The following is an 18,794-nucleotide window of genomic DNA, read 5'->3' as shown; positions in this document are numbered from 1 at the left end:
CAGCTCGCCCTCCCACGCAGCTTTTAATGAGGTATAAGGTTTCAATATAACCGACCCTAACAAGTTGTACAAAAAAGAGATACATTTCTTCCGGTTGGGATCTAGAGCTAGGATGGAATCGGTCAGGGTTTCTGGGGGACGATTTGGGAAATGGGGGAATATCTTCTTCACAAAATTCCTAATCTGGAAAAAACGAAAAAGGTGGGAGTTTGGGAGGCTATAGTTGTACGAAAGCTCCGCAAAAGTCGAAAAAATGCCATCCTTGTATAGGTTTTTGATACTACTGATGCCATTACTATGCCAGGTTTTGAATGCGGAGTCTGTACTTGAAGGTTTAAAGATGTGATTTTTAAGCAGTGGGGTCAAGATGGAAGGGCCTTGTAAACCGAAGTTTTTATTAAATTGACTCCATATCTTGAGCGAGAGGGACGCAATTGGGCCTGCATCCGCAGATGTTATAGAAAGGGGGAGTTGAGAGCATAGGACAGACCGCAACGGGAGATGTGAACTCGCCTTTTCCATGTGTACCCAGGTCGGTAGGTGGTCGCAATCATCATTCATCCAGTACTAGGATTTTTTGCAAGTTAGCAGCCCAGTAGTATCGCCTAAAGTCAGGAAGTGCCAAACCGCCGTCACTCTTAGGAGACTGTAGTAGCGTCTTTCGAATTCTGGCCGGTTTGCTACCCCATAAAAATTTAGATATTCTCCTTTCTAAGTTATCAAAAAAAGATTTAGTGATAAATATAAGAACATGCTGGAAAGGGTACATTTGGGTAGGACGACCATCTTGACCAGATTTATCCGGGCCGCGAGGGATAACGGTAAGACTGACCAGCGGTCAAAGTCTCTTGCAGCTTTCTCAACCAGAGGCAGGAAGTTTGTGCGGAACATATCAAATATAGGTATTGTGATAAAAACGCAGAGGTAGCGAAATCCGTCCTCCGCCCATTTGAATGAGGTTAAAGAGCGAGGGAGCTGCTTAGCCGATGAGTTAATCGGTAATAGTTCACTTTTTTGGTAGTTAAGTTTATAACCAGAGTACACCCCAAACCGTTCTAAAATATTCATAATCACAGGGAGAGAGCTGACTGGATTCGAGATGTACAGGAGCAGGTCATCCGCATACAATGAGACTTTATGAATTGTGTCAAACCGTGTGATACCTTTAAAGCCCTTCTCTGAGCGTAACCAAACCGCCAAGGGTTCTATCGCGACAGCAAACAGAAGTGGTGATAACGGGCAACCCTGCCTGGTACCTCTCCGAAGGGGGAAGTGGGGCGACAGTGTGTCGTTTGTTTGTACTGAGGCCACCGGGGACGAGTATAATAGACTGACCCAATAAATGAAACTATTGCCGAGGCCAAACCTGTCCATCGCCTCGTATAGGTACTTCCACTCGACCCTGTCGAAAGCTTTATCGGCGTCGAGGGAGACCACTATCTCCGGGGTCTCACTACTTGGTGAATGGATGATGTTAAGGAGACGCCTAGTATTGTGGGAGGACTGTCGGCCTGGCATAAACCCTGTTTGATCTAATGAGATAATAAAGGGCATCACTTGTTGAAGACGGAGCGCAAGAACTTTAGAGAGGATTTTGAGGTCCACATTCAAGAGTGAAATTGGTCTATAGCTACTACAAAGCAGAGGATCTTTCTCCTTTTTAAGAATTAGGGAGATAGTAGCCAACGATAAGGTGGGCGGTAGGCGACGATGTAAAAAAGCCTCATTGTACATATCTCTCAGGACTGGTGCGAGGAGAGCCGAGAAAGCTTTGTAATATTCTACAGTGAAGCCGTCAGGGCCGGGCGACTTTCCGCTTTGCAGCGATGTGATGGCTGCTTGGACCTCAGTGACAGTTATGGGACCACCCAAGACTCTCGTGGCTTCATCGTCAATTCGGGGAAACGTCATACTACGGAACATGGCGTCTGCAGTGGGAGGACAATCGGAAGCGTATAGCTCAGCGTAAAATTTAGCGAATGCTTCATGTTGAAGATTTTTTATCAGAACTACGGTCGTGCATATCATTAGTAGGGAAAATGCTGGAATGCACAATGATGGATCTAATTACAATTTACAAGGGCTGAGCAAAGTCAGCATATCTTTATGAAAGGGAAATCATGTTTGGGGGTGTGACCAGTATAATAGATAAGGGGAAAGTAGTAGGTGTGGTGTATTTTGACTTTCAGCTGGCTATTGATAAGGTTTCTCCAGTTTGTCAACAAGGTTTGAGCACGTTGCAGATGATATCCTGGACTGAGAATTAGTTATTAGACAGAAAGCAAAGGACAGAAATAAATGGACTTTCTCATATTGACACACTGTGGGGTAACATGGGGTTGGGACCCAGGTATTTATAATCTACATTAAGGATTAAGACGAGGGACCAAATGTCATATTTCCTAGATAATTAAAAATTAGGTGGGATTGTGCAGGAGGAAAAGATTAGAATCTTCAAGGGGCATGGACAAGCTGGGTAGAGTGGGCAGAAAGATACCCGAGGCCATATAATGTGGAAAATGTGAAATGATTCTCCTCGGTGTCCTTTGAGATTGGATACAGTTGAAGGTCAACATGAAGGTACGACAAGTAATTAGGAAGACGAGATGAAAATTTGTGCACAAGAATTAAAACATTGTCATGATCCTGGAGTATAGTGTGTACAGTTTTGATTTCCTTATCTTTAAAAAAAGCGCTCACCTTGCCTTCTAGCAAAGATTAAATATACCGGTTCTAAGGATGTCAGGTTTTCTGCACGAGAAGACATGGTGTGTATATAGGTCCATATTTTGTAAGGTTTAAGAGAATGATAATAGATCTTATTGAAGCTACAAAATGCTTGCAGGGCTTGACAGGCTGGATCAAGGAGGATGTTTTTTATCAGCTGAGTAGCCTGGAACCAAGCATTACAGTTTTGGAATAAGGGTTAGGTCATTTTGATAATCAGTAATAAGCCAGTTCGGTATTCCGACTGCGCATGCACAGGTCATAGGTCACTCGGGCTAAACACACGTGGTGGCCATGCCGCTGCGTGGGTGCAGACCTGCGTCTTATCCCTATCCAGCTGCCGCTGGGCCGTCTCCGTCCCTGCCCGAGTGTTCCGTCTGGGGCGGCCCTGGGCCGGAAGAAGCCGGATGGGAGGGGAGGAGGAGGGGGGGTGCGCTGGCCTGTCGCAGCGACGGCCCAGACCCGCAGGCGGCGAGGAAAATAAGCACCAACTCCAGCTCAACCCTGCCCTTCCCACCGGTGGGACAGGCAGAGTCGAGCTGGGGCCGACGCCTCCCCTCCTCGCTGGCTGCGGGCGGGCCTGGGTCGAAACTTCCGTCTGCGGACCTCTGGATAGAAAAACCTCCTTCAGACTTCCTTCACATTAGACTTTTGCAACGCGGTTGGATGGGAGTGGGGATTTCCACGGGTGCAAGGAGCAAATGACCTAAAGTTTGAGTTGAGTGAACTGAGTGTTTTTACCGTTCTCTTTGTGCATCGGCGTTTTGTGAGAGTGGTTGGATCCCATCTAGCAGCTCAGCTAACGTCGGTCACATTATCCGGACAGGCGGCGGGGGATCAGGAGCTGATGTGAGGCATCGTCGATGCTCTGGAATCCTAGTCGACCGCCGCCGAGCAGCGGGGTCCAGGAGGCAGCACCCGACCCAGGGAGTAGAGGTGTCAGTTCTTCCAGCGGCGAGCGGAGAGGCACCAGCTACTGTGGGCCGCTCACCTGTCGGGCGCTGACTCTTCGATCCCGGGATCCAAACACGGTGTACGACGAGGACGGTAAGAACACTCAGTTCACTCAACGCAAACTTAAGGTCATTTGTTCCTTGCACCCGCGGAAATCTCCAGCGCGGTCGAGACGAGGGGGTTCTGAAGTTGCAATCTCTCGATTGAGGACATTTTCTCGACTCTCCTAGAAGCAACGAGCCATGGCCTTACCAGTGGTTGGCTGTCTAACTGAAACCTCTCTTCCTCCACCTCTCGCCGTCTCTCCCTGTCTCCCACTCGCATATACCTCCTCCTCCTCACAGGTGGTGGGGCGACGCCTAACGGCAGCGGCTTGACTGCAGTCCATCTGTCTTTTTTTAATTTTTGTCTCGTTAAATCAAATCTCGTTTTGGTTCTAGTTTTTATTATTTTCTTTAGCTGTGTATATGTGGGGGGTGGGGGAAACCGTTAATCTCTTCCCTGTACGGGGACTCGACTTTTTCCCTGTCAGGTCTCCGATGTCGTTGGGCCTAACATTGTGGAGCCGGCGGTGGCCTCTGGCCGGAATCAACCTGAGGGATCCAGGCGCGGAGCCTGCGGACCTGCCATCTGGCCGACTTCGGAGCGGGAGGGGCTGTGGTGGCGCGCGGCTGCGACCCGGCTTCAGAGCTTCGGAGGCTCCGGCCGCAAGCCCAGTGGACAGGAACATTGGGAGCTCGCAGGTCCCTGGAGGGAGACCGCTTTTCGGAGCTCACGCAACGGCAACTTCTCCCACCGGAATCGCGGGGTTAAAGGACTCGGAGCGGGGCCTAACATCGCCCGGCGCGGCTTAACGGCCGCGGGACTTACCATCGCCCGCCGAGGGCTTTAACATCGGGAGCCCCAGTCGCCTCGACGTTGCAGTTGGACTGCTGGACCATGGGAGAAGAACAAGGGGAAGAGATAAGACTTTTGCCTTCCATCACAGTGAGGAGATGTTGGAGATTCACTGTGATGGATGTTTGTGTAAATTGTGTTAAGTGTGGGTCTTGTTTTTTTTTGTAATGTTAAGACTAGAAAATGCAATTTCGTTCAAACCAAGCTGTTTAAATGAAAATAAAAGGCATTCTATTCTATTCTAATCTATTCTCTCGCTGTTACACCCCACTCTCCCCCGCTACCAGGCACCCCGTTCGCTTTTTTAATTCTTGAATGACCTTTGAAAAATCCCATGATTCCTTGCGTATTTCGGAATACTGAACTGGCTTATTGTTCATCATTGTCACATGTACCAAGATTCAATGATAAACATTTTTGGTGTTCCATCTAGGCAGAACAACACCAGGTAGTACAAGGTAGTCCAAATGAGTGGGAAATGATTTAATGATACAGCTATAAGCAAAATGCCGCAACGAGGTTGGTTGAAGAAATAACCAAGATCAAGAATTAATTAAAGAATGAGAGAACTGTTCAAGAGTCTGATAAGAGCAGAAAAAAAGTTGTTCTTGAGTCTTGTTGTATGGGCATTCAAACCCTTGGTATCTTCTGTCTGATGGGAGGGAGGAGACGAAAGTATGATTGGATTGGGATAGGTTCTTGATTATGTTGGCTGCTTTCCTCAGGGAGCTGGAATTGTAGATTAAACCTGCGGTCTAGAGCGGAGCAATTGCCATTACTAAGATGTGATGCATCCAGATAGGATGCTTCCTATGTTGCATCTGTAAAGGTTTATAAGAGTGATAGAGGACGTGCCATTTTTCGACAGCCTTCTGAGAAAGTAGAGATGTTGGTGTGCATTCTTGACCGTAGCATTAATGTGGTTGTACCAGGACAAGTTTTTGGTAATGTTTATACTCAGGGACTTGAAGCATTTTATCCTCTCCTGCTCAGCACCACTGATATTGTTGAAGGCACGCACTCCACCCGGCTTCCTGAAGTTGATGACGAGCTCCTTCATTTTGCTGACATTGGGGGAGAGATTGTTGTCTTGACAGAACTGTGCTACTAAGTTCTCGATCTACTTCTTGTTCTCGCCTTGTCATTGTTTGAAATCTGTTCTGATACTTTGGTGTCACCTGCTAGCTTGTAGATGGAGTTGGAGCAGTATCTGGCCGCACAGTTATAAGTGTATAGGGAGTCTGGTAAGGCGCTGAGTACACTGCCTTACGGGTTACCAGTGTTGAGGATTATCAAAGAGGAGGTGTTGTTGCTTAACCTTACTGATTGCAGAGTGCAGGTCTAGAAGTCAAGGATCCAGGTGCAGGGGTAGGTACTGAGTTCTAGATCTCGGAGTTTGAAGATGAGTTTCGGACTGATGTGGAAGAAATCTTTTTCAAGCCAAGTCTTTCTACAATATAAATTTATTTCACCTTGGTGTCCATATTGATAAATCTTTACACCATAAAAAGGTAACCAGCAGAAAGACTGATCCTGAGAATTTTGTCTGATTTACCATTTCCAGGAATTAGTCTGATAAGCTAAATAATTTTGCATAGGAAATATATTTCAAGAGGGAGCGAATATGCCATTTATTTCAACCATTATTTTGAATGGAGCTTTGAGATATCAAGAAATTGAATTCATTGCTGAATAAGAGATATGTTGGCCTTTTTTCATGAGCAGCGGGTACATTTATGAATTAAGATTCGTATCATTTTTGGCTGGGAATATGAATTGTGGCATGCTTGTTGAAATGTCTTTGATCTCACTCAAATTTTAGAGGTTTTTCTGTCATCTCAACCGCTACAATTGGGCGAGGAGAAAGTTATGGAAGGTTGACTTTAATGTGAAATGTCGAAAAAGGCAGATGTTGACAAAGGCAAAATAATTTTTTGAGTGTCTCTTATAAAGAAATTCCCATACCAGCTTTTTCTGCTATTCAGTTAATGAATAGTTTGTCCCTTTTTGCTGTTCTAAAATGTCCATTATCCCAGTGTAAATTATGTTAGTTGGTTAGTTGGTCACCTGACAACCTTTTCCAGCAGTGATTGAATAATATAATTGATAAAATGATCATGCCCATTTAACCCAATAATATTGCTACCTTTTAAAAATAAAGGAAACATACTATATTTCACATGGGAGCTGATATTGTTAAACTAATCCGAAAAGCATAGTTTTACGAGTCTAGTCTGAACCTGGCTGAGACGACCTGGAAGTGTTCCAAGGTATTTTTCTGTTGCGTGCTAAAAGTGGCTTTTAACCTTGGTTGTTAATGCCACATAACTGTTGTTATCAAGAAGACTACTTCCAGCTTCATAATGTTGCCTGCCTCAGCTCATCTGCTGCCAAAGCCTCTCCCTTGCCATTGGTTCCTCTGGATTTTAGATGTTGGTTAGCACTCTTGTCAGTTTCACTTTTATGTAGTAGCTTCAGGTTCTGCAGAGACAAAATACAAATCTCAGCTCACATTTAAATAGGAAGAGGACAGCTAAGGTAAATGTATAGCCTCTAGAGAGTGAGGCCAGTGAATTAATAATAGAAAACAAAGAAATTGCAGATACATTGAACAATTCACTGTGGAAGATATTGCTAAAATCCCTTACATATAAGGCGGGCAATACTGTTGGAAAGCAAATAAGTAATCATTTTGGAAAACTGAATATAATTAAACCACTGGTTTGAATAAAGATAATTTGCGTTTGACAAATTTGCTCATATCCTTTGAGAATGTAACAGAAAAAGTCAATAAAGGATATTCTGAAGATGTATATTTAGATTTCCAGAAGGTATTTGACCAAATATCACATAGGAGGCTGCTGCATAAATTGAACTGAACTGAACTGAACTTTATTTATAGAGCACTTTAAAAACAACCACTGTTGCAACAAAGTGCTGTACATGACTAATCATAAACATAAAACAAAACAATAAAAACATTAAAAGACAGTAAAAACAATAAAAAACAATAATAGAAACACTAAAACAAGAGCAGAGTCTCATGCAGGGGCGAAAGCCAAGGAATAGAAAAGGGTTTTAAGACTAGTTTTGAAAATGGACAGTGAAGGGGCCTGTCTAATGTGCAAAGGTAGAATGTTCCATAATGTCGGTGCAGTAACAGAGAAGGCTCTATCCCCTCTGAGCTTCCGCTTAGACCTCGGTACCTCCAGGAGCAGCTGATCAGCTGACCTGAGGCATCGAGCAGGAGCGTAGGGATGAAGCAGCTCAGAGAGGTAAGGCGGGGCGAGACCATTTAAAGATTTAAAAACAAATAAAATAATCTTAAAATGAACTCTAAAGTACACAGGCAGCCAGTGGAGGGAGGACAGAATAGGCGTTATGTGCTCCCTCTTACGTGTTCCAGTTAAAAGGCGAGCAGCAGCATTCTGAACCAACTGGAGACGTGCAAGGGACGATTGGCTAACTCCAAAATAAAGTGCGTTACAGTAATCCAGCCGAGACGTAATGAAGGCATGGATTACTGTTTCAAAATGCTGTCGTTCAAGAATGGGCTTCACCTTTGCCAGCTGCCTTAAATGAAAGAAGCTGGACTTAACTACCGCGCCTATTTGACGATCTAATTTAAAATCACTGTCCATCTTAAAACCCAAGTTTAAAACTATTGGCTTCACATACAGTGCCAAGGGACCCAAGTCAACAGGGGGAGGTTCACGGGAGCCATTGGGACCAAACACTATCACTTCTGTTTTCTTTTCATTAAAATTAAAAAAGTTTAGGGCCATCCAGGATTTAATGTCATCAAGACATAACAGGTGAAAGCCCACGGTATCTGAGTGAGTTCGCATACATTGAAAATTGGCTGTCTCATTGAAAACAGAGATGGAATAAATGGGTCCTTTTCAGACTGGAAGGAGGTAACAAACGGAATAACACAGGGATTGGTACTTGGTTGCAATTGTTCTCTGTTTACAGTAATGACCTAGAGGAAGAAAAGATATAAAAAGTTTTCAAATTTACCAATGATACTAAAATAAGTGTAAGGCCATGTAATAATGGTACTGTGCTTCTGTAAGGGGATATAGATTGAATGAGTGGGCAAAAGACTGGCAAATGGGGTTTAATGTTGAAAACACTACGGAGGCAGTACTGAAGTGATTTACTGGGCTAATTTCTGGAATGAGAGGGTTGTCCTACTGAGAGACAAAATATTATGGGCCTGTATTCCTTAGAGTTTAGAAGAATGAGGGGTGAACTTATTCAAAAATATAAGATCTGAACAGGGCTTCACAGGGTAGATATTGGGATGTCCTCACCATTGGGAGAGTCTCAAACAAAGGTACTTAACTGCCAGGGGACGGTCAATTTAAAACTGAAATAGGTAGAAATGTCTCTCACACAGAGGATGGCGAATCTCTGGAATTCTCTGCCTTGGGATTGGGAGCAAAAAAATAAACAGGTAGAAGAACTCAGCAGGTCAAGCAGCAGCTGTGAAGGCAAAGGGATAATCGACATTTTGGGTCGAGAACCTGCATCAGAATTGAGAGCGCAGAGAGAGGGTTGGCAGTTTATGGAAGTGAGAGCATGGATAAGTGAGAGGCTGGTAGGCAATAAATGGAAATGTAAGCGAAGAAGAAGATAAATAAACAGGTGGGAGAGAGGAAGGGGAATATAGAACCAGGGGCTCATGGGTAGTAGGTAGAACCAGATAATGTGGGATGATGTACAGATGGAACCAGATGGGGGAGGGGATAGGAAAGGTGAACCAAGGGAGAAGAAACCCAGGTAGATAGTTATGTGGGTGATGGGCAGATAGAACTGGGAGAGGGGGGAGGAAGATGAATACAAGGGGGGTGGGGAAAGGACGGGGTGGAAGAAGTGAACAAAGAGAAAGAAAACCTGGGACGATTGGTCGGAGTGGGAAAGGAAAACTGAGCAAGTGGGTTCCCTGAAATTGGAAAATTGAACATTTGTGCCATGTAGGCTAACCAAGCGGAATATGAGCTGTGTTTGTCTGGTTTCACTGTGGCAGTGGAGAGGGTGATATCAGATAGGTTGGGTTTGAGAATGGGAAAAGGAAAACTAGTTGGGGATCCACTCAAGTACCCATTCCCACGCCAATCTGTCTGTCCTGCAACTTCTGCACTTCCATAATGAAGCCAAATGCAAACTGGTAAGACTCTTGTTCCGTTTGGGTAACCTACAGCCCAGCAGCATGTTCATACTTTGTGACTAAATCTGGCAACAAATCCTGAGCAAAAACCAGGACTTCCACACAAGAATAAACAACTTTCCAACCGGCATCCATGGTTACTTGCTGAGAATTAGCTCGAATATTGCAGAGGCCTTGACAATAAGCATAGTTTTATTTGGCCATTTTCAAAGTATTTACAGCAGTTTTTCGCTTCAAATCTCGTATTTTGTAAATATGTTGATACGAAATGCAAGCTGCGATCCCTGATAACTAGATCTAATGGTTTGGTTTTGTGACTCAAGTCTTTATATCTATTTTTCCCCATATTTCAATAGACAATAGATGATAGGTGCAGGAGTAGGCCATTCGGCTCTTCAAGCCAGCACCGCCATTCAATGTGATCATGGCTGATCATCCCCAGTCAGTACCCTGTTCCTGCCTTCTCACCATATCCCCTGACCACTATTTTTAAGAGCCCTATCTAGCTCTCTCTTGAAAGCATCCAGAGAACCTGCCTCCACCACCCTCTGAGGCAGAGAATTCCACAGACTCACCACTCTCTGTGAGAAAAAGTGTTTCCTCGTCTCTGTTCTAAATGGCTTACTCCTTATTCTTAAACTGTGGCCCCTGGTTCTGGACTCCCCCAACATCGGGACCATGTTTCCTGCCTCTAGAATGTCCAAACCCTTAACAATCTTAGATGTTTCAATGAGATACCCTCTCATCCTTCTAAACTCCAGAGTGTACAAGCCCAGCTGCTCCTTTCTCTCAGCATATGACAGTCCCGCCATCCCGGGAATTAATCTTGTAAACCTACGCTGCACTCCCTCAATAGTAAGAATGTCCTTCCTCAAATTAGGGGACCAAAACTGCACACAATACTCCAGGTGTGGTCTCACTAGTGCTCTGTACAACTGCAGAAGGACCTCTTTGCTCCTATATTCGATTCCTCTTGTTATAAAGGCCAACATGCCATTTGCTTTCTTCACTGCCTGCTGTACCTGCATGCTTACTTTCATAGACTGATGAACAAGGACCCCCAGATCCAGGTGTACTTCCCCTTTTCCCAACTTGACGCCATTTAGATAGTAATCTGCCTTCCTGTTTTTGGTACCAAAGTGGATAACCTCACATTTATCCGCATTAAACTTCATCTGCCATGCATCTGCCCACTCCCCCAACCTGTCCAAGTCACCCTGCATTCTCATAGCATCCTCCTCACAGTTCACACTGCCACCCAGCTTTGTGTCATCTGCAAACTTGCTAATGTTACTTTGAATCCCTTCATCCAAATCATTGATGTATATTGTAAATAGCTGCGGTCCCAGCACCGAGCCTTGTGGTACCCCACTAGTCACTGCCTGCCATTCTGAAAGGGACCCATTAATCCCTACTCTTTGTTTCCTGTCTGCCAACCACTTCTCTATCCATGTCAGCACTCTCCCCCCAATACCATGTGCACTAATTTTGCCCACTAATCTCCTATGTGGGACCTTATCAAATGCTTTCTGAAAGTCCAGGTACACTACATCCACTGGCTCTCCCTTGTCCATTTTCCTAGTTACATCTTCAAAAAATTCCAGTTCATTTCCAATAAACATTATTAACAAAAGCCAATTGGGATCGAAAATGCAGAGGATAACCAGATCTAATGATTTTGAAGTCTCTTTTTTGCTTATTTGTCTGATGAGCTAGCTCAACTGCAAAACTACTAAAACCATATGCCAGTGAGGGAGACATTCTTTGCAAGCATCAGTGCCGATTGGATTTTCTCCAGGCATTTTATGAGTCTGACTCACGCTGTAAAGTTCATGCTTGCATTAATATATCTTCATGTGGTATTGATTTTCACCTTTTTACTTGCTGCACACTCTTACACAGTTTCAAACTGCAAACAACATTACAGACACGTTCAAGAGATAATTTGTGAATTAGGACGCTTATTTCCAGTGTTAGATGATTTTTTAAAAAAAATTGAATTAATTTACATAGGAAAATAGGTAGACCACCATTTCCCTCCTTGAATATGTGATCCATCTTAAATTGGATCACAGTTTATAAAGTTTAAGCTGCGATCTAGTTTAAGATGGGTAATATTTTCGACTCGATAAATTCCAAGAATGCTGTTAAAAATCCCTGTAATTATCCAATTGAAAGAGTCCCGAAGTCCCATTTTTCCTCGCCACCAGCTTCCTATTATAGTATCCTAGTGATGTTGTATGTATTTAATGTTTTTTTTGTGATTGGATGCTCAAATTCAAACATCATCCCCAAATGACCTAATAAATGTATCCAAAGCTTTGTTCCAAACCTCAAAATGCTTGTTTTAATTAGTTGTACCGTCATTTTTATTTAATTATGTATTGATCCAGTTGGTTCTTTCAATTTATTTTCACATTGTGTTGAATAAGCAAGTTCGGTATCTCGATAAACACAAGGAATCATGGGGTATGTCAAAGGTCATTCGGGATTTTAAAAAGCGAGCGCAGCGCTGTATAAACTGTGTATAAATTGTTAACTATTCAACCAAGGAATTAATCTAGAATTCTGTCAACTCAATAGCTTTCTTTCTTGTTCAAAAGGGAACTGCAGATGCTGGAATATCGAAGGTACACAAAATTGCTGGGGAAACTCAGCGGGTGCAGCAGCATCTATGGAGCGAAGGAAATAGGCGACGTTTCGGGCCAAAACCCTTCTTTCTTTCTTGTTCTGCTTCACACACTTACACAGTCCCAGTTCCAGTTCAGTTCATTAGTCTGCAATTATGAGATAGACATAGAAAATAGGTGCAGGAGTAGGCCATTCGGCCCTTCGAGCCTGCACCGCCATTCAATGTGATCATGGCTGATCATCCAACTCAGTATCCTGTACCTGCCTTCTCTCCATACCCCCTGATCCCTTTAGCCACAAGGGCCACATCTAACTCCCTCTTAAATATAGCCAATGAACTGCCCTCAACCACCTTCTGTGGCAGAGAATTCCACAGATTCACCACTCTCTGTGTAAAAAATGTGTAAAAAAAGATATTCAAAAAGTTAAAGAATTTATTATTTTAATTTAATCCTTAATGTGTTTGCTACTGAAATAAGAAAATATTACTTGTGTTTGAAACATTTTCTTATCTTTATTCATAATTTATGTTTAAAAATATATTTAATCTGAGGCAGGCAGCGACTATATCAGTGTGATGTGGGCTGATGCGTTACCTACAGGTGGTGTGAATGTACCGTTAAGGCAAAGATTTATCTCAGAGGAAAACCGAGTACAGGGTTGGCCCTGTGATGGAGCTGCCAATCCGATATAAGACATTTAACTGCGAAATGTCTGCCCTTTAGTATTGGATAGATTTAGTGGACTTCCAAGTTTGAGTGCTGCTCCAAGTTTGCGGTGGTTGCGGTGCGTTTCCCCCAGTAATCTCGCCCAGTGCACGTTGACTGGCACAGTTTGCCAGCGCCTTGTTAGCAGAGGCTCTTTGTGCAGATGTTACCTGAAGTCCAAAGGTTTCGTGAAGGTTCTGCGTTATGATCGGACACGTAGCGAGCTAGCGAGACGGCTGTCAGATCAGAGCAGCCCAGGTTGCCGAGTGGCAGAAGGGCGGATTTTAATGGGTCGTTATTAAACTGTATTAAAATGAATACGCAGGTCCATACACACACAGTCACTCAGCTGGCGAGAATGTTTATCCCGAATGACCCATAACTTGGGCATACACAGTTGTAATACAGAACTCGCTTATTATCTCTTATGAACTAATAACTTTTTTGTTATTGCAAGAAGTACTTGACTTGACTTGAAGTTCGTAAATTTTATTTTTGCAGCTATTTGATTTTTGCAATCTCGTACACCAGGATTTTGAAAGGTACTTTTACAAACAATTGGTAATCTAAAATAATTTTGATAGTTGTGCATTGAGCTAGCAAGAGAATGGCATTGATATATTGAGGAATGTAAGTGGGAAAAAATGTAATAATATTTGCATATTTTGCTCTTCAAAAATTGAATTAAAAAATTTTCAATTTTGATTTTTTTTATCACTAAATTCAAACTTCTTAGGCACTTTGCTTAAATCATGTTACCGAACATTAAACATTTTAAAGCAGTCTCAACTTGTGTTGCAAGAGCTAGACAATTTTATATTTATTTTGGAGCTTGTAAAGTAGTTGAAGCAATGAAAAAGGAGGCATACATCAGATTAGGCAGTCGGGATCAAGCACATCCCTACGAGCTTTAGAAGTCATTTAGAAGGACAAAAAGAACATAAAATGGATTTTGTGGGCACGGAAAAGAAAATCCTAAGAGATTCTACAGGCGCATTAATAATGAAAGAGTGGTTATGGAAAGAAGGGGTCCCCTTAAATATCTGCATGTCTTTGTAGAGCCATGACAGATGGGGGAAGATAATAAATGAATAATTTTTATCTGGTTTGACCGAGAAGATAATATTGGAAGTGAAAGAATTGAGGTGTCAGAGTTGTGATGTCTTGGATCATACACAAATTACCAGAGGAGATATGATGGATAATCCCTAAGGCCTGCTTCTTGTGGGAAGCTAGGAAGGAAGTTGTGGAGGCCCTTGGAGAGATATTTGCATCCTTTTCAGCATCAGGTAATGTCCCGGAAGACTAGAGTGTAGGCCAATCAGCTTGACATCAGGTGGTGGGAAAGTTGTTGGAGGAGATTCCGAGGGACAGAATCCATCAGCATTTGAATAGGCATGGACTGATTAAAGTTAGTCACCATGACTTTGGTAAATTTATTCACATCCCTAATAGAGTTTTTTGAAAGGGTCACCAAGAGGGTTAATGAGGTCAAGGCAATGGACCTTATCTAAATGACATCAGTAATGTCCTACAGGGAAGGGTAGTGTGGAAGGCAAGGGAGCATGGAATCCAGTGTGAGCTTACAGATTGGATTCAAATTTGGCTTGGAGGAAAGAAGTGAAACATAGTTGTCAAGGATTATTTTTCTGATAGGAAGCCTGTGACCAGTAGATTGCTGCAAGAGTCTGTGCTGGGACCACTGTTATTTGTTATATTAGTTAATTACCTGGATGACAACATAGTTAACATTGTTACCACACTTGCAGACAACACCAAAATTGATGGTACAATAAAGGGCTCGTCCCACTGCGCGACCTAATTCGCGAGTTTAGAAGAGTTTGCCCTTGACTCGTACTCGCAGCATGGTCGACACGAAGTCCGAGGAGGTCTTTGTAACTCTCCGTCATGCTCGAATGTAGTCCCCGCGTACTCGAGGCCTCAACTAGGTTGCGGCGTTTTTTTCAACATGCTGAAAAATGCCCGCGAGTAAAAAAAGGTCATCATGGAAAAAATCTATATATTTTTTACTGGTAGGTTTAGTCGAGGTAGGTCATAGTAGGTCGTAATGCTTTTGTAGCTAATCGAAAGCAATCAAAGCTAATCGAAGGTAGTCGAAGGTAAAGCTCGTTGAGAAAAAACAGGTAAGTAAACCGACCGGTAATGTTAAATGCCCGCTAAACTTTATTAAAAGTTGTCTGGCTTCTTAAAAGTGTCTCCACTCCTTCTCCCCCTTCTCTCCCCTTCTCTTCCCCCCCTCCGTGCTCTCTAAAGGACTTACTGTTACTGTGCCAGCCGCCTTTTACCATATGTTCATCGCGGGTGTGAATTTCAGACATGGCTCCCCCGATTTCCCTGGCCCCCGCCTTTGCGGTGTGTGTGTCTATGTGTGCGCAGACGATCGATCCAGCTCGCAGTTTCATCACTGTCGGTCGATTCAGCTCGAGGTTTTTCAGACGAGTGCTCTTGAGCTTGAAGGTCGAAGACAGTCACTGAAAAGTCGTGTTAGTGGGACAGGTCCTTAAGAAGGATATTATGTTTACAACTGGAGCTCGATTATTTGGTGGGCCAAGGAATGGCAAATGTAATTTAACACTGACAAGGATGAGGTGTTGCATTTTGGTATGTCAAATCAGGGTAAGACCTAGATCGTATCGTATCGTAAATCAAGACCTACACGTTAAATGGTAGAGCCTTGAGAGTATTACAGGACAGATATATCTGAGAATGCAGGGGCATGGTTCCTACAAAGTTGAAATTCCAGTGGACAATGTAGTGAAGAAGGCATTTGGCACATTTGCCTTCAATGGGAATGGTAACACGTACAAATGTTGGGACATCATGATGCAATCTAACATTCATCTGTAATTTATCGTTCCAAACCGGTACTTTTCCAATCAAAATGAAAATAGCAAAAGTCATACCAATATACAAAACTGGGAACAAGCATCATTTCACAAACTACAGACCTGTTTCTTTACTCCCTCAATTCTCCAAAATACTAGAAAAAATGTTCAACAATAGACTAGACATATTTGTAGAAAAGCATAAACTAATCACTGAAAGTCAATATGGATTCAGATCAAACAGATCAACATCACTTGCAATAATAGAATCAATTGAAGATATCACAAACGCTATTGACAATAAACTATATGCAGCTGGGATATTTATTGATATAAAGAAAGCATTTGATACGATCAATCATGATATTTTATTAAACAAATTAGAAAGGTATGGCATCAGAGGTCTAGTACTGGATTGGATAAAAAGCTATTTAAGTAACAGGCAACAGTTTGTGAAGCTGGGCAGCTACAGTTCTACATGTTTGGACATTGCTTGTGGTGTCCCCCAGGGGTCAGTGTTGGGTCCAAAACTATTCATCATGTATATAAATGACATTTGTAATGTGTCCAATGCCTTGAGGCTGGTCTTGTTTGCAGAAGACACAAATATTTTTTGTTCTGGGGAGAATTTAAAACAACTACTGGACAAAATAACAAAAGAAATGGGAAAACTGAAAACATGGTTTGACAGGAACAAAATATCATTAAAAGGGAAAGGGTTTCTTAAATGTATGAGCGTAGAGACAGAGGGGTGTAAAATGAGGGTAGAAGCAATAGGTAACAAGGTGAAAAGTAAAAGTGGCAGGCAGACAAAACCAGGGCAAAAATCAAAAAGGGCCACTTTTCAACATAATTGTATAAGGGGTTAGAGTGTTGTAAAAACAAGCCTGAAGGCGTTGTGTCTCAATGCAAGGAGCATTCGTAATAAGGTGGATGAGTTGAACGTGCAGATAGCTATTAATGACTATGATACAGTTGGGATCACGGAGACATGGCTCCAGGGTGACCAAGGCTGGGAGCTGAACATCCAGGGATATTCAATATTCAGGAGGGATAGAGAGAAAGGAAAAGGAGGTGGGGTAGTGTTGCTGATTAGAGAGGAGATTAACGCAATGGAAAGGAAGGACATTAGTTTGGAGGATGTGGAATCGGTATGGGTAGAGCTGCGAAACACTAAGGGGCAGAAAACGCTGGTGGGTGTTGTGTACAGGCCACCTAACAGTAGTAGTGAAGTTGGAGATGGTATCAAACAGGAAATTAGAAATGCGTGCGACAAAGGCAAAACAGTTATAATGGGTGACTTCAATCTACATATAGATTGGGTGAATCAAATTGGCAGGGGTGCTGAGGAAGAGGATTTCTTGGAATGTATGCGGGATAGTTATCTAAATCAACATGTAGAGGAACCAACGAGAGAGCAGGCTATTTTAGACTGGGTATTGAGTAATGAGGAAGGGTTAGTTAGCAGTCTTGTTGTACGTGCCCCCTTGGGCAAGAGTGACCATAATATGGTTGAGTTCTTCATTAGGATGGAGAGTGACATTGTTAATTCAGAAACAATGGTTCTGAACTTAAAGAAAGGTAACTTTGAGGGTATGAGACGTGAATTGGCCAAGATTGACCGGCAATTAATTCTAAAAGGGTTGACGGTGGATATGCAATGGAAGACATTTAAAGACTGCATGGATGAACTACAAAAATTGTTCATCCCAGTTTGGCAAAAGAATAAATCAGGGAAGGTAGTACATCCGTGGATAACAAGGGAAATCAGGGATAGTATCAAAGCGAAGGATGATGCGTACAAATTAGCCAGAAAAAGCAGCATACCGGAGGACTGGGAGAAATTCAGAGACCAGCAGAGGAGGACAAAGGGCTTAATTAGGAAAGGAAAAATAGATTATGAAAGAAAACTGGCAGGGAACATAAAAACTGACTGCAAAGGTTTTTATAGATATGTGAAAAGGAAGAGATTAGTTAAAACAAATGTAGGTCCCTTGCAATAAGAAACAGGTGAGTTGATCATGGGGAACAAGGATATGGCGGACCAATTGAATAACTACTTTGGTTCCGTCTTCACTAAGGAAGACATAAATAATCTGCCGGAAATAGCAGGGGACCGCGGGTCAAAGGAGTTGGAGGAATTGAGTGAAATCCAGGTTAGCCGGGAAGTGGTGTTGGGTAAATTGAATGGATTAAAGGCCGATAAATCCCCAGGGCCAGATAGGCTGCATCCCAGAGTACTTAAGGAAGTAGCTCCAGAAATAGTGGATGCATTAGTAATAATCTTTAAAAACTCTTTAGATTCTGGAGTAGTTCCTGACGATTGGCGGGTAGCAAACGTAACCCCACTTTTTAAGAAGGGAGGGAGAGAGAAAACGGTGAATTACAGATCAGTTAGTCTAACATCGGTAGTGGGGAAACTGCTAGAGTCAGTTATTAAAGATGGGATAGCAGCACATTTGGAAAGTGGTGAAATCATTGGACAAAGTCAGCATGGATTTACAAAAGGTAAATCATGTCTGACGAATCTTATAGAATTTTTCGAGGATGTAACTAATAGCGTGGATAGGGGAGAACCAGTGGATGTGGTGTATCTGGACTTCCAGAAGGCTTTCGACAAGGTCCCACATAAGAGATTAGTATACAAACTTAAAGCACACGGCATTGGGGGTTCAGTATTGATGTGGATAGAGAACTGACTGGCAAACAGGAAGCAAAGAGTAGGAGTAAACGGGTCCTTTTCACAATGGCAGGCAGTGACTAGTGGGGTACCGCAAGGCTCAGTGCTGGGACCCCAGCTATTTACAATATATATTAATGATCTGGATGAGGGAATTGAAGGCAATATCTCCAAGTTTG

The 18,794-nt window shown here is 42.9% G+C and overlaps 1 protein-coding gene across 5 annotated transcripts in view; it reads left to right on the top strand.

Annotated features, from left to right (window-relative positions):
* ankrd28 (ankyrin repeat domain 28) overlaps positions 1-18,794 on the top strand; it is a 210,697-nt gene that overhangs the window by 47,222 nt on the left and 144,681 nt on the right. The gene's annotated exons all lie outside the window — the stretch shown is intronic.

The sequence above is a fragment of the Amblyraja radiata genome, chromosome 2, assembly GCF_010909765.2.
Source record: "Amblyraja radiata isolate CabotCenter1 chromosome 2, sAmbRad1.1.pri, whole genome shotgun sequence".
In the NCBI taxonomy this organism is placed as follows: domain Eukaryota; kingdom Metazoa; phylum Chordata; class Chondrichthyes; order Rajiformes; family Rajidae; genus Amblyraja; species Amblyraja radiata.
Note: the sequence above shows the minus strand (reverse complement) of the source record. Positions and strands in the feature narration are given on the sequence as shown.